Here is a 12,575-nt window from a genome sequence, read left to right as displayed (position 1 = left end):
TAGAAATCCAGGGCATAGGGGCCATCATACTCAATTAATACAAAATAGGCATTACTATGCAAAATGGAGGGAGCCCCATTTTCATTCAAATATAGCACTGGGGGAAAACAATGTTAGCAGCCCTTAGTGAGCTGCATGGATGGTAGGAATTTTCTGGTTAATGTTTCTTAGCTGTAAAGAAGGTTTAGATGTGAGTTTTAGAGATTTGCCCTTCGTGTTATAGAGGACCTTGATATACTGTATAGGCCTTTTTAAATACTCTTTTACTTTTAAATCCTATTTTTGGTGTTGTCATTTTTTTTCTTTAAATTTAAATTTTTTCTTTAAATTTTTTTAAAAATTTTTGTTGTCTTCAATTTTTTTTATTATTTTATTATTTTTTTATATATTTTTTTTATTAATTCTTAGTTTTACGTTTTTTTCTTTAAATTTTTTCTTTTGTAATTTTTTTTATTATATATGTTTTAACTTTCATTTTATTATTATTATTTTAAATTGTTTGTAATTTTTTTAATTAATATTTTTTAATTGTTTTTTAATTTTTGTATTTTTTATTATTATTTTTTATTGTTTTTGGTATTTGTTTAGTCATTTATTTTATTTTTTGTTTTGTTCAGGTGGAAAATTGTTAGGTGTAGTCCACCTGAAAGGGGGGTCATTGAATATGCCTTCAAGTAGCAGCTGACTAGGTGGTCATTGACTATGTGAAAAATTTGAAAATTCGAAATTTCGAAAATGAAAAGTTCCAAAATTCGAAATTTCGAGGAGTACAATTAGTGGACTGTGTTGCATACAGGTGGTATACCTGTGGAAGTGAGCTCAGCGTGGCCTGAGAAGATATATCCATTTGGGAAGGCCCAGTGAATGGATGATTCAAGTGGAATCGCAAAGAGTGAAGTCTGCATGTGAAAGTGTGCTGTTTGCAAGTCTTGGAGACAGTACGCCAACATTTTCCTGTGTTTAAAAAGGAACTGTGTTAAAAAAAACATTGCCCTGTTTGCAGCGATGGGGAGGTCAAAACGCAAAAAGCAAGCAATTTTTGCTGAGATGAGAGTTGGTGTTGTCCCTAGCAACACAGAGGAAATGAGTGCACAGGTGACTGCAATTATGGAGAAGCCACTAAAGTCTGAGGGGCAGATCCACAGAGAGAGTACGCCGGCTTATCTACTGATACTCCGGCGTACTTTCAAATTTCACGCGTTGTATCGTTGTTTTGAATCCTCAAAACAAGATACGACGGCATCTGGGTTAGATCCGACAGGCGTACGCCTTCGGATCTAAGATACAATTCTTCGGCGTCCGCTGGGTGGCGTTCCTGTCGTTTTCCGCGTCGAGTATGCAAATTAGCTATTTCCGACGATCCACGAACGTACGAGCGGCCGTCGCATTCTTTTACGTCGTCTCTAGTCGGCTTTTTCCGGCGTATAGTTAAAGCTGCTGTTTCGTGGCGTATAGTTAGACCTGCTATGTTAAGTATGGCCGTCGTTCCTGCGTTTAATATGAATTTTTTTTTCGTTTGCGTAAGTCGTCCGTGAATCGCGGGATGGACGTAATTTACGTCCAAGTCAAAACAATGACGTCCTTGCGACGTCATTTCGCGCAATGCACGGCGGGAAATTTAGGGACGGTGCATGCGCAGTTCGTTTGGCACGAGGACACACTTCATTTAAATGAAACGCGCCCCCCTACTCGCCGATTTGAATTAGGCGCCGTTACGCCGCGAGAGATACACTACGCCGCCGTAACTTACGACTCAAATTCTTTGTGGATTCAAACCTGCCAAAAGTAAGTTACAGCGGCGTAGCGTATCTCACATACGCTGCGCCCATCTAATTGTATGTGGATCTGCCCCTGAGTCTGCAGTGGATTGGTGCAAGCGATACTTGGCCGCAGTGAACCAAGTTAAAGGGGAAGTTCAGCAATGCTGGTGCAGGCCGGCCAGCTATCCATGTGAAAAATGTTGAGAGCCAGGTGCGCTTTTTGCGATGCAGTGAGTTGGGGCATGAAGTTTCCAAATGCCCTTTCTCCCAGGCTTCAACAAAGCAAAGGTATGAGAAGCCTGCTCTGAATGTAAAGAGTGAGCAGATGGGTGCAGTTGCCCATAGCAACACCTGTGATGTCAGGTCAGTGGACCGCAAGACAAGGATATTGCCTACAGAGGATCGTGGCAACTTTAAAGCAACCCCTTAATGGAGAGAGAAGTCTACGTGTGTCGGAGAGCCAGCAAAGTGCAGCTGGGAGAGTGCCATCTCCCTCAGCAACAGGAGAAAGTCGCCAAACGCCATGCCTGGAATGTGTTTAGCTGGGGCACGGCATATTTTCTTGCCCTAGATTCTGGGGTGCAGCTGGAGGGGATGCTAAACAGTGGGAGATGCCTGCTGTAATTTCATCCTGTGGCCACCAGGGGGAGTTCGCCAGTAAATATGCAACTGAGAGACAGCGCACTCAAGTAAAGATTGATTTACCGACTACGGAATATGGTAAGACTGTTGCAGTTTGTGGTTCAAGTGAAGTAGCAGTGTGTCCGGTGAGGAGATCTGCAGATGGTGTAAAAATGGACTTGCTGCACTGTGTTACCCAGATCAGTGGGGAGACAAGGTCAAAGTCTGAAAAGGACATATGGACTCTGTGTGCACCTAAGGTAGTCCAGCAGAGTGCTGAGAGAGATGTGTTAAGGGTGACCAAAACAGTTGCTGTGCCATGTTCCCTAGCGATAGAGATAGGTGCAGCGGAGTTTCCAAGGGAAACTGCCAAGGAGCCTGTATTGGTGAGGCAAGTGGTTTCCCAGGACAACTGTGAAGCCGCCCTAGTGGGCAAAATAATTCCATTGGAGAGGAAGGGTGATGTGCTGAGTCGCATGCAGGGTGCCATGCATTCTGACAAAAGTCAATCTGATAGAGATTATAAAACTGCTATGTTTATGAATGCTGGTGATGAAGATATTGCTGATGATACATGTACTTATGGTGATGTGATGCTTAATGAGGTAGGGGTGATCGCTAAGCAGGATATGCGATTCCCCTTAGCAAAGGCTGCAGAGGTGTCCTTGGAAACCTCCAGGAAGTGTGTTGGAGCCAGAGGTTGCCTGGGACAACTGTGGTGCCACTCTGATGGATAAGAGGGTACTTGATGAGATGAGGTGATGAGGTGATGAGATGATGAGGTGATGAGGTGATGATGAGGTGATGAGAAAAATGGTAAAACTCAAATGTTTAAAATTACTTGTAGTAATAATGGGTTGCTGCGGTCTGTCACTGTTGGCAGAGAAAGTTCTCATGAGTTTGGTGAGGCGCCACCTGAGCAAAGTGGTGAAGTTATGTTATTGCAGCCTGCTGTGTTTAAAAATGTGTTTGCAGTGGATAAAAGTGAAGTAAACACAATTTCTGATGTGCTAAAGGGAGAGACTGCAGGGCCGGTAGACACAGGTGCGTTGGCTTTTGCAGAAGTTAACCCTCTCTCGTTGAAAGGATCTGAAAAGGGCGCATGCATAACAGAGGTTTTGTCCACAGCAAAAGAGATGAGGAATGTTGAGCTTCAGGATGATGGGATAATGGATAGCGATTTTGAATCGCTCAGTGTTGCTAAAAGTGAGAGGATGAGTGTGACACATGCGATTTGCAGTGCTCAGGGGAAGCCACAAGTTTTGTCAGTTGCCTTTGAGGTTGAGGTCTTTTTAAATGACTCAGCCTCTCACGCTTTAGCAAATGAGCCCCTCCACATCGGTAGTAAAGGAAAAATTGCTAGAGTTCTGTGTTTAGATGCTGCATATCTAGAAATAACTGAGATGTTATTGCAATTGGTGAAAACCTTTCAGATGTACACCTGCATGTATCCACAGCAGAGGGGCGACGTGGTACTGCGTAGTACCAATCGGTGGACACAGGTGATACAGCCGTTGTTAGGCAGTGTTGAAGAAAATTGGTTGCTGTACTGTTGGTTAATTTTGTGCAAAGTTGTCTCACAGTTCTCTTCGAGAGTGCCTCCAGCGGCGGTTGTGTGCAGAAGGTGCTCAGGGGAATTGTTAGAAGAATCAGAGATAGTAGACATAGTGGAAGTCTCTCCGTCTGCTGATGTGATGGGGTGTGTTCCTGCTGGTGCGGTCCGAGGTGCGGCTGGGCAATGGTTGGTGCGTGGCGCGTGTGCTGTCTCACCCTCTAGACCTCATGTAAAGGAAGGGCTCAGAATGGACGTGGCAGTAGTGGGAATTCAGTCCATTACTCGCAGAGAGGTGCAGTTTGAGGTATTTGAGGTACCCGGAGACACTTTGACAGGAAATAACAGTTGTGGTAACTGTAACGAAAACGTGTATGAGAAGCACTGTAGAGCACTGTCGGACAGCTCAGAGATCCTGGTTGAGGTACCAATGGTCACAGAAATGGTTAAAGAGATTGGTATGGAAAATGTGCATTGGTAGGACAATTGCTATCGGAGTAGTGGACAACAGGGGGCGATGTGAAACTGCGGGACTGTCCCATAGGGAGTAACTGCTTGCCTGTAGGGGGTCCCTCCATAGATACTGTCCTAGCAAACAAGAGGACAAGAGGTCCCAATGACAATGTTGAGTTGAGTAACCCTTTGTGGAACAGTGATTGTGAGGTTAAACAGAAGGGTGTGGTGTTGATTTCAGATGGTTTGGTTGCCAAAGGTAACCACGTAGGGGTTAGTGAACCTGAGAAACAAATGTTGTTGGTTAATGTTGAGTCGGATAGTGAGAGCGGTCAGTCCCTGACAGATTATATAGAAGTGGGTCCCCAACAGTACCAGGAGAGTAGGTCTGTGGGAGGAAAAAGAAGAATCTTGAGGCCAGAAGGTAGAAGGGGTAGAGAGATTAGTGGAAGCCCACGGTTCAGGAAGAAGTGCTGGTGGAAGCACACCCAGAAGAAGATGTGGGTGGAGTGCCCCTTTAGAGAAAAGGTTGGGCAGGTTAGGACTCCTGCTGCTGATAGTTGGCACAGGGGCGCCACGGCGAAGTGTTGGTGGAAACATACCCGGAAAACATGGGCCTACGCAGCCTATGGCTGGCACGGAGGTGTCTCATTTGTGGTAGGGGGTCTATGTGTTTCTCCCTCCGGTTCGAAACAGGAGGGGAGGATATGTGAGGGTAGGACCCTGTGCTGGAGAAAAAGACACACTAATTGGACAGCTGTGTGTCCAGCTATATAGTTCTGATCTGACATGGCTCAGGGCCCCACCCCACAGACAGGAGGTCTGTGCTGGGAGTCAGGTGACTCCCAAATCTCTCTGAGAGAAGTCAGAGAGTGGATGCCTCTTTGCAGGATGCAGATGTCATTAAGGACTGGAGAAAGCGAGGTTTGAGCTTGACTCCAGGAAACTGTTCTGAGGGACATAAATTGCGCAGCAAGACGCTGACAGAAGAAGCTAGGTGTGTGCTTACCGTTGGGAAACGGGTAGTTCTGAGGAGCAGAAATTGGGCCTAAGCTAAAGACCTGAAACAGCCGGATGGCAAGTGTGTGAAAGACAGGAGGCTAAACTGTTGAGTTTAGCAAGATACAGGAATAGTGGAACCCCACTGTGAGGGCTACTATTGTATTTGTGAAGTTTCGTGTTTTTAAATAAAAGTGGGCTACCAGGCCCTTAAAAACTCAGTTCTGGATTGGCGTACTCACTGGAAAACGCATCTATCCCTGGAGTCTAATAACCCCAATCTTACAATATACTGTATACTGTACATATATATATATATATATATATATATATATATATATACATACACATTTATATTCATATATTTATTTGTTTATTGTAGTTTTTGTGCACTTGCATATCAATAATTTGTTGTTTATATGTTTTATTTCCAACACAGATCAGCACCAAATTCATGAATAATTCCACATTCACATACTGTTTTCACATTTTATTACTATGATATTATTTATATTAGTTTTTATTTATATTTATTTAACAGCACTTTATATTTTTGCAGTATTTTTATATATTTATTCATTTATTGCATTTCTTTGTATGTTTTTCACATACACTTATAAAGTCTATAGCAGGGGTACTGAATTAAAATTCAAGGAGGTCCGGTCGCCAAAATTTTCTTTGAGCCGAGGTCCGATTCCTCAAGTCTGTGCTATGACTCAAAAAGATTGTAGTCACTGTATGTCCATCAAAATATGAGAAAAGTACAATTTCCTTAGCATTTCAACAAACTTTATTGTCAAGTTTCAGTTACAACATTAAACATGTGGACAGTTGAAACTAGGATAGCTTTACATTTGCTCTTGTCTTTGTATGGAAAACAAACAACTATTTTTAACAAAAATAATATGGAAATAAATCAATAACTCTTTAATAAAACATAAAAAGCACCTCCATTTTTCAAGTAAAAGAAATAAGCACCTTCTAACTTAAACAACTAAAGGTGTCAATTTGAAAAAATGCACAAATTATCATTTTTTTTTCATGCAAAAACCTCCCCTGTCTAGTGAGAAAAATGGGCTTTTGCTTGTCCTGCCAGTAGTTTGAATCTTGGCTTAAATTGAGTTACTGCCATTCTCATGCACATATGAAGGTGCTCATTGGTGAGCCTGGAACGATACTTTGTTTTAATAATGTTCATAGTGGAGAACGCTGACTCACAGCTGTACGTAGATCCAAACATGGTCAAGGTGTGTAGTGCTACCTTCGTTAGACAAGGGAAATCAGTCTCAGGAACAGTCTGTAGCCAGAAGTTAGCAGGATCAGTTCCTCCAAAGTGCTCTCTTAGTGCAACATTTGTTTGCAGGTCGATCATTTCCATCTGTAGAGATCCCTCGTGTGCCCACTTGAAGGTCTGTGTCACCTCCTTTGAAAAAACTCTGACGTCTTTAATGATGAATGGATTGTGGATAAACAGGAGGATCTGCTGTCCAAGACTGAAGCTATCAAACCTTTTACTAAAGTTTCCAATTAGTTTATTGATGAACTCAACAAAAGGAGAAACATCTCTCTTTCCTTCAATCTGTCCTTTCACCTTTGTGAAATGCAAGCACTCTCCTTGCAGATCTTCTTTGAACAAATCCAGTTTTCTCTGGAAGGAGCGGACAGCGGTCATCAAATCACAGATGGAGTTGTTCTTGCCCTGGAGCTTTAAATTTAGTTCGTTAAGGTGTGAGGTTATGTCCACTAGGAAAGCGATATTATCCAGTGTGCTCTCATCCTGTAAAAACAGTGAAAACGGTCTTGCTTTCTGACTTTTGAGTTGCACTAAGAAAGCCGCTACTTCTGTTCGAATGGACCAAAAGCGTTCCAATACATTGCCTTTACTCAGCCATCTTACATTGTTGTGAAGTAAAAGGTCATTTGCATTTGCCTCAACTTCTTTAAGAAACTCTCTTAGTAAACGATGTTGATGGGATGAGGATACCCTGAGGAAGTTGATGAGTTTCATCATTGTGTTCATGATTTCTGCAAACCGGTCTGATAGAATGGCACACAGGACAGTCTGGTGAATGATGCAGTGATAAGAAATAAGGTCAGGGTTGTCCTCTTTCAGTCGTGCCACGGCTCCTCTCTCCTTTCCTACCATGGCAGGGGCACCATCTGTGGTAACTGAGACCACTTTTTTCAGATCAATCTTCCTCTTTCTCAAAATCTCCTTAATGGCCTCATATATGTCTTGTCCTCTTGTGTGTGTCTCAAGTGGTGTTACACCCAACAGGTCCTCACAGATTTCTTTTGTTTCTCTGTGAAAAAATCTTACATACACCAAAAGCTGGGCATTATCAGTTATATCTGTGGATTCATCAATGGCTAAAGAAATGCATGCTGCACTCTGAATAGCTGCCTCAAGTTGTCCCAATACATCCTCGGTTAATATTTCCGTCTTTTTTGTTGCTGTTGACGCCGACAGTGGGATCTGGTTGATTTTTCCACACAGCTCATCTTTTTGTTTACCCTCGAGTAAAGTTTCAGCAACAGCATTCAAACACTCCTTTACAAATGTACCATCGGTAAATGGCCTTTTGTGTTGTCCCAAAATCCACGCTACTTTAAGTGAACATTCATTTGCACGCTGCTGGGCGGTAAATGAATGTGAGAGGACTTTGGTGGATCTGTCATACTGAGCTTTCAGTTCCGTTATTTTACGTGCCCTCACCTCGGAATGCTGTGGATATGTTTGCGCAAACGAACTGTGTTTTGTTTCGTAGTGACGCTTCACATTGCTACTTTTTATTAATGCCACGGTTTCGCAACAAATGAGACAAATTGGTTTTAAACTTCCAATGGGAAGAATGAACATATATTGGCCTGTCCATTCATCTTTGAAGACTCTGTTTTCAGCATCTACCTTCCTTTTCTTGGCACAAGCCATGCTCTCTGGTGCCTTTTCTACGGTTTCCTCCACACACTTTGGTAATACTCTGTAAATGTAAAAGGGGTATTAGTGTTCCCCCTTACATCAATTGCCCCTATCGGAGTAATTCATTACATTGGGTGCCCCATCAGACTACCCCCAAAAATCAGTTGCCAACGTCAGAGTACTCCCTTACATCAGGTATTCTTGTCAGTACCCACTTACATCAGGTTTCTGCAATGGAAGGTCCCCTTACAGCTGGTTACTCCCATCAGTGTGCCCCCTTATATCATTTGACCCATTCTATAAGGTTCCCCCATCAGTGCCCCCTTACATAGCGTGTCCTCATCAGAGTGCCCTCTTACATTAGATGTCACCATAAGTGTCCCTCATTACATTGCCACATCAGGTGTGCCCATCAGAGTGCACTTTACATCAGGTGTACCCATCACAGTGCTCCTTTACATCAGGTGTCCCCATCACAGCCCCCCTTTACATCAGGTGTCCCCATCACAGCCCCCCTTTACATCAGGTGTCCCCATCACTGCCCCCCTTTACATCAGGTGTCCCCATCACAGTGCCCCTTTACATCAGTTGTCCCCATCACAGTGCCCCTTTACATCAGGGGTCCTCATCACAGCACTAATTTACATCAGGGGTCCTCATCACAGCACTAATTTACATCAGGTGTCCCCATCACAGCCCCCTTTACATCAGGTGTCCCCATCACAGTGCCCCTTTACATCAGGTGTCCTCATCACAGTGCCCCTTTACATCAGGTGTCCCCATCACAGTGCCCCTTTACATCAGGTGTCCCCGTCACAGTGCCCCTTTACATCAGGTGTCCCCGTCACAGTGCCCCTTTACATCAGGTGTCCCCATCACAGTGCCCCTTTACATCAGGTGTCCCCATCACAGTGTCCCTTTACATTAGGTGTCCCCATCACAATGCCCCTTTACATCAGGTGTCCTCATCACAATGCCCCTTTACATCAGGTGTCCTCATCACAGTGCCCCTTTACATAAGGTGTCCCCATCACAGCGCTCCTTTACAACAAATGTCTCCATCACAGTGCCCCTTTACATCAGGTGTCCCCATCACAGTGCCCCTTTACATCAGGTGTCCCCATCACATCGCCCCTTTACATCAGGTGTTCCCATCACAGTGCCCATTAACATAAAATGTGCTCATCATTGTGCCCCTTAACATAAAATAAGGGTCACGCTGATGGGCACATGTTATGTTAAGGGGCACTCTGATGGGCACAACAAAACTTTTATGTTAAAGCGGAGGTTCACCCAAAAAAAAAAACTTAACATTACATTCAGCCGAGTTGTCCTAATGACAATCGGCTGTTTTTTTATCCCCGTACATACCGTATTTTCACCGTCGCTTCCGGGTATGTCTTCTGCGGGACTGGGCGTTCCTAATTCATTGACAGGCTTCCGACCGTCGCATACAGCGCGTCACGAGTTGCCGAAAGAAGCCGAACGTCGGTGCATATAGAGCCGCACCGACGTTCGGCTTCTTTCGGCAACTCGTGACGTGCTGTATGCGACGGTCGGAAGCCTGTCAATCAATTAGGAACGCCCAGTCCTGCAGAAGACATACCCGGAAGCGGCGGTGAAAATACAGCATGTACGGGGGGAAAAAAAAAGCTGCCGATTGTCATTAGGACAACTCGGCTGAATGCAATGTTAAAAATTTATTTTTGGGTGAACTCCGCTTTAAACATTCTGACATTAGCTATATGCCTCCAGCATACTGCTAACATCTGCAGTATGCTGTTTCTTTTTTTTTTTTTTTTTACTTATCGTTATACGAGCCCTTGTTATCCGGCTCCGAGCGGGGGATTACTTCCGGGTATAGGCGTTCCTAAGCAAAGAGGAGTTGATTGACGGGCTGCTAAAGCGCGTCATGCCTTCCGAAAATACCCGAAGTTACACTCGGGTGTTTACGGCGCCTGCGCAGTCAGCTCTACACGGCAGGCGCAGGCGCCGTAAACGCCCGAGTGTGACTTTGTGTATTTTCGGAATGCGTGACGTGCCTTAGCAGCCGTCAATCAACTCCTCTTCGCTTAGAAAACGCCCATTCCCCGCAGGATTCCCCGCTCGGAGCTGGTAAACAAGGGCTCATATAACAATAATTAAAAAAAAAAAAAAAAAAAAAAAAACAGCATACTGCAGATGTTAGCAGTATGCTGGAGCTAATGTGAAAAAGTGGATTTTTGGGTGAACCTCCGCTTTAAGGGGCACGCTGATGGGTATATTTTTAATGTGTACGCTGATGGGCATATTTTATGTTAAGGCGCACTCTGATGGGCACAACAAAATGTGTCCATCAGTGTGCACATTAAAAATATACCCATCAGAGTGCCGCTTAAAGCGGTGGTTCACCCTAAAATCCACTTTCTGTCACTAGATCCAGCATACTGCTGACATCTGCAGTATGCTGGATTTTTTTTTCTTTTTTTTGTACTTATCGTTTTATCCGTATGTCTGCTCCGGCTCGAGCGGGGAATCCGTCGGGGAATGGGCGTTCCTAAGTAAAGCGCAGTTGATTGACGGGCTTGGATAGCACGTCACACCTTCCGGAAATAGCCGACGTGACTCTCGGCTGCTTACGGCGCTATACGGCGCCTGCCGTGTAGAGCTGACTGTGCAGGCGCCGTAAATTGGCGAGAGTCACGTCGGCTATTTCCGGAAGGTGTGACGCGCTATCCAAGCCCGTCAATCAACTGCGCTTTACTTAGGAACGCCTATGCCCGGAAGGATACGTCGGTTGGAGCCGGAGCAGACATACGGATAAAACGATAAGTACAAAAAAAAAATAAAAAATCCAGCATACTGCAGATGTCAGCAGTATGCTGGATCTAGTGACAGAAAGTGGATTTTAGGGTGAACCATAACATAAAAAAAAGTGCCCATCAGCGTGACCTTTAGCAGTAGTGTTGACAATAAATTATTAGCCCCTTAATAGTGATTAACAATATGCCACATACCGTGAATGCAGGGGCGGATACTGCAAGTCAAATAGTCAAATAGCCGGGAACGAGTAGCAGGGGGCGGGGCGCGCACGGGACGTCACGCCTCTAGGAGAGCCAGGAGTGGACCCGGGAACCAGGAGTAGCAGGGGGCGGGGCACGCAAGTGACGCGTGAGACAGGCGTGGCCCCTACTCGCAATGTAATCAAGCATTGGACAGCGAGCTGCAGGGGAAGGAACGTGACGTCACGCCCATTCTCGCCGCCGTAAACTTCAAGGACCTGCGGTGAGGAGCGGGGGGGCGGGCACACACTGGCAGCGTCACTGGTTGCTGGGGAAACCCGCGATCCCAGCAAACCAGCGCTGCACTTTGTAAATGTACTGGCGGTCCGGGGAGAAGTGTCACTCGGGCCGGACTCGGACCGCGGGCCGCCATTTAGTGACGGCTGGTCTATAGCATAAAATGTGTTTTAGGTTAGAATGTCACATACATGTGTGTTTTTGTTTTTGATTGTGCTGATCGATGCTGTTCTGATCAACCTTAATTAATATATTCTTGGTTACACTTTCTATGCAGTATTTCCTAATAATTCTGTCCTATCTTTATACCACTCCAATTCTTTTTGTTCCGCGATGCCTTTGATTTTCAATAACATGCATACAACATTGGCCATTCTCTCCTTCTTGCCTTTTTTTCAAAGACTTTTTATATTTTTCGGCATCATTATGATTATTAAATTGTTTCAAGAGGTCATTGAATTGGTGTGTTAAAGTCTATATCATAAAATGTGTTTTAGGTTAGAATGTCACATACAATTTTTGATTGTGCAGATGCTGTTCTGCTCATGGGTTGTGTCAGTTTCAATCAGGTATCTAATTTTCCAATGCTGTGCAGACCAGCTCTAATTGATTTGGATGTGTTCAAAGATTTCCATTTAAATCCTTTCAGATCCTCACACAACCCAGCTATGACTAAGCATCTATCCATGATGTGAAACATGTTAGCCTTTTTTCCCCTGTGTCCACTTCCTACTATTGATTGCAGTGTTGCATGAATTTTTGGATGTCATACAGCTTTGGATTTTATTCTTTGTTTATTTTGTTTCAATAAATCGCCTATCAGAGTGCGGCAGTCCAGGATCATTTATTTTTTCCACGGATCAGCGCAGAGTCTGCACCTGTTAGTGCTACAGGGCGGGAGCACAGCATAGGTCGCAGGGCTTGGAGTGGTACTTTTTTTCCATTCTTTTGTATAGTATTGAATTGAACACAGGCATTTTTTTAAGAAACTC

The sequence above is a fragment of the Rana temporaria genome, chromosome 3 (genome assembly GCF_905171775.1).
Source record: "Rana temporaria chromosome 3, aRanTem1.1, whole genome shotgun sequence".
NCBI classification, from domain to species: domain Eukaryota; kingdom Metazoa; phylum Chordata; class Amphibia; order Anura; family Ranidae; genus Rana; species Rana temporaria.
The sequence above is the reverse complement of the archived record's forward strand: the minus strand, read 5'-3'. Positions refer to the sequence as shown.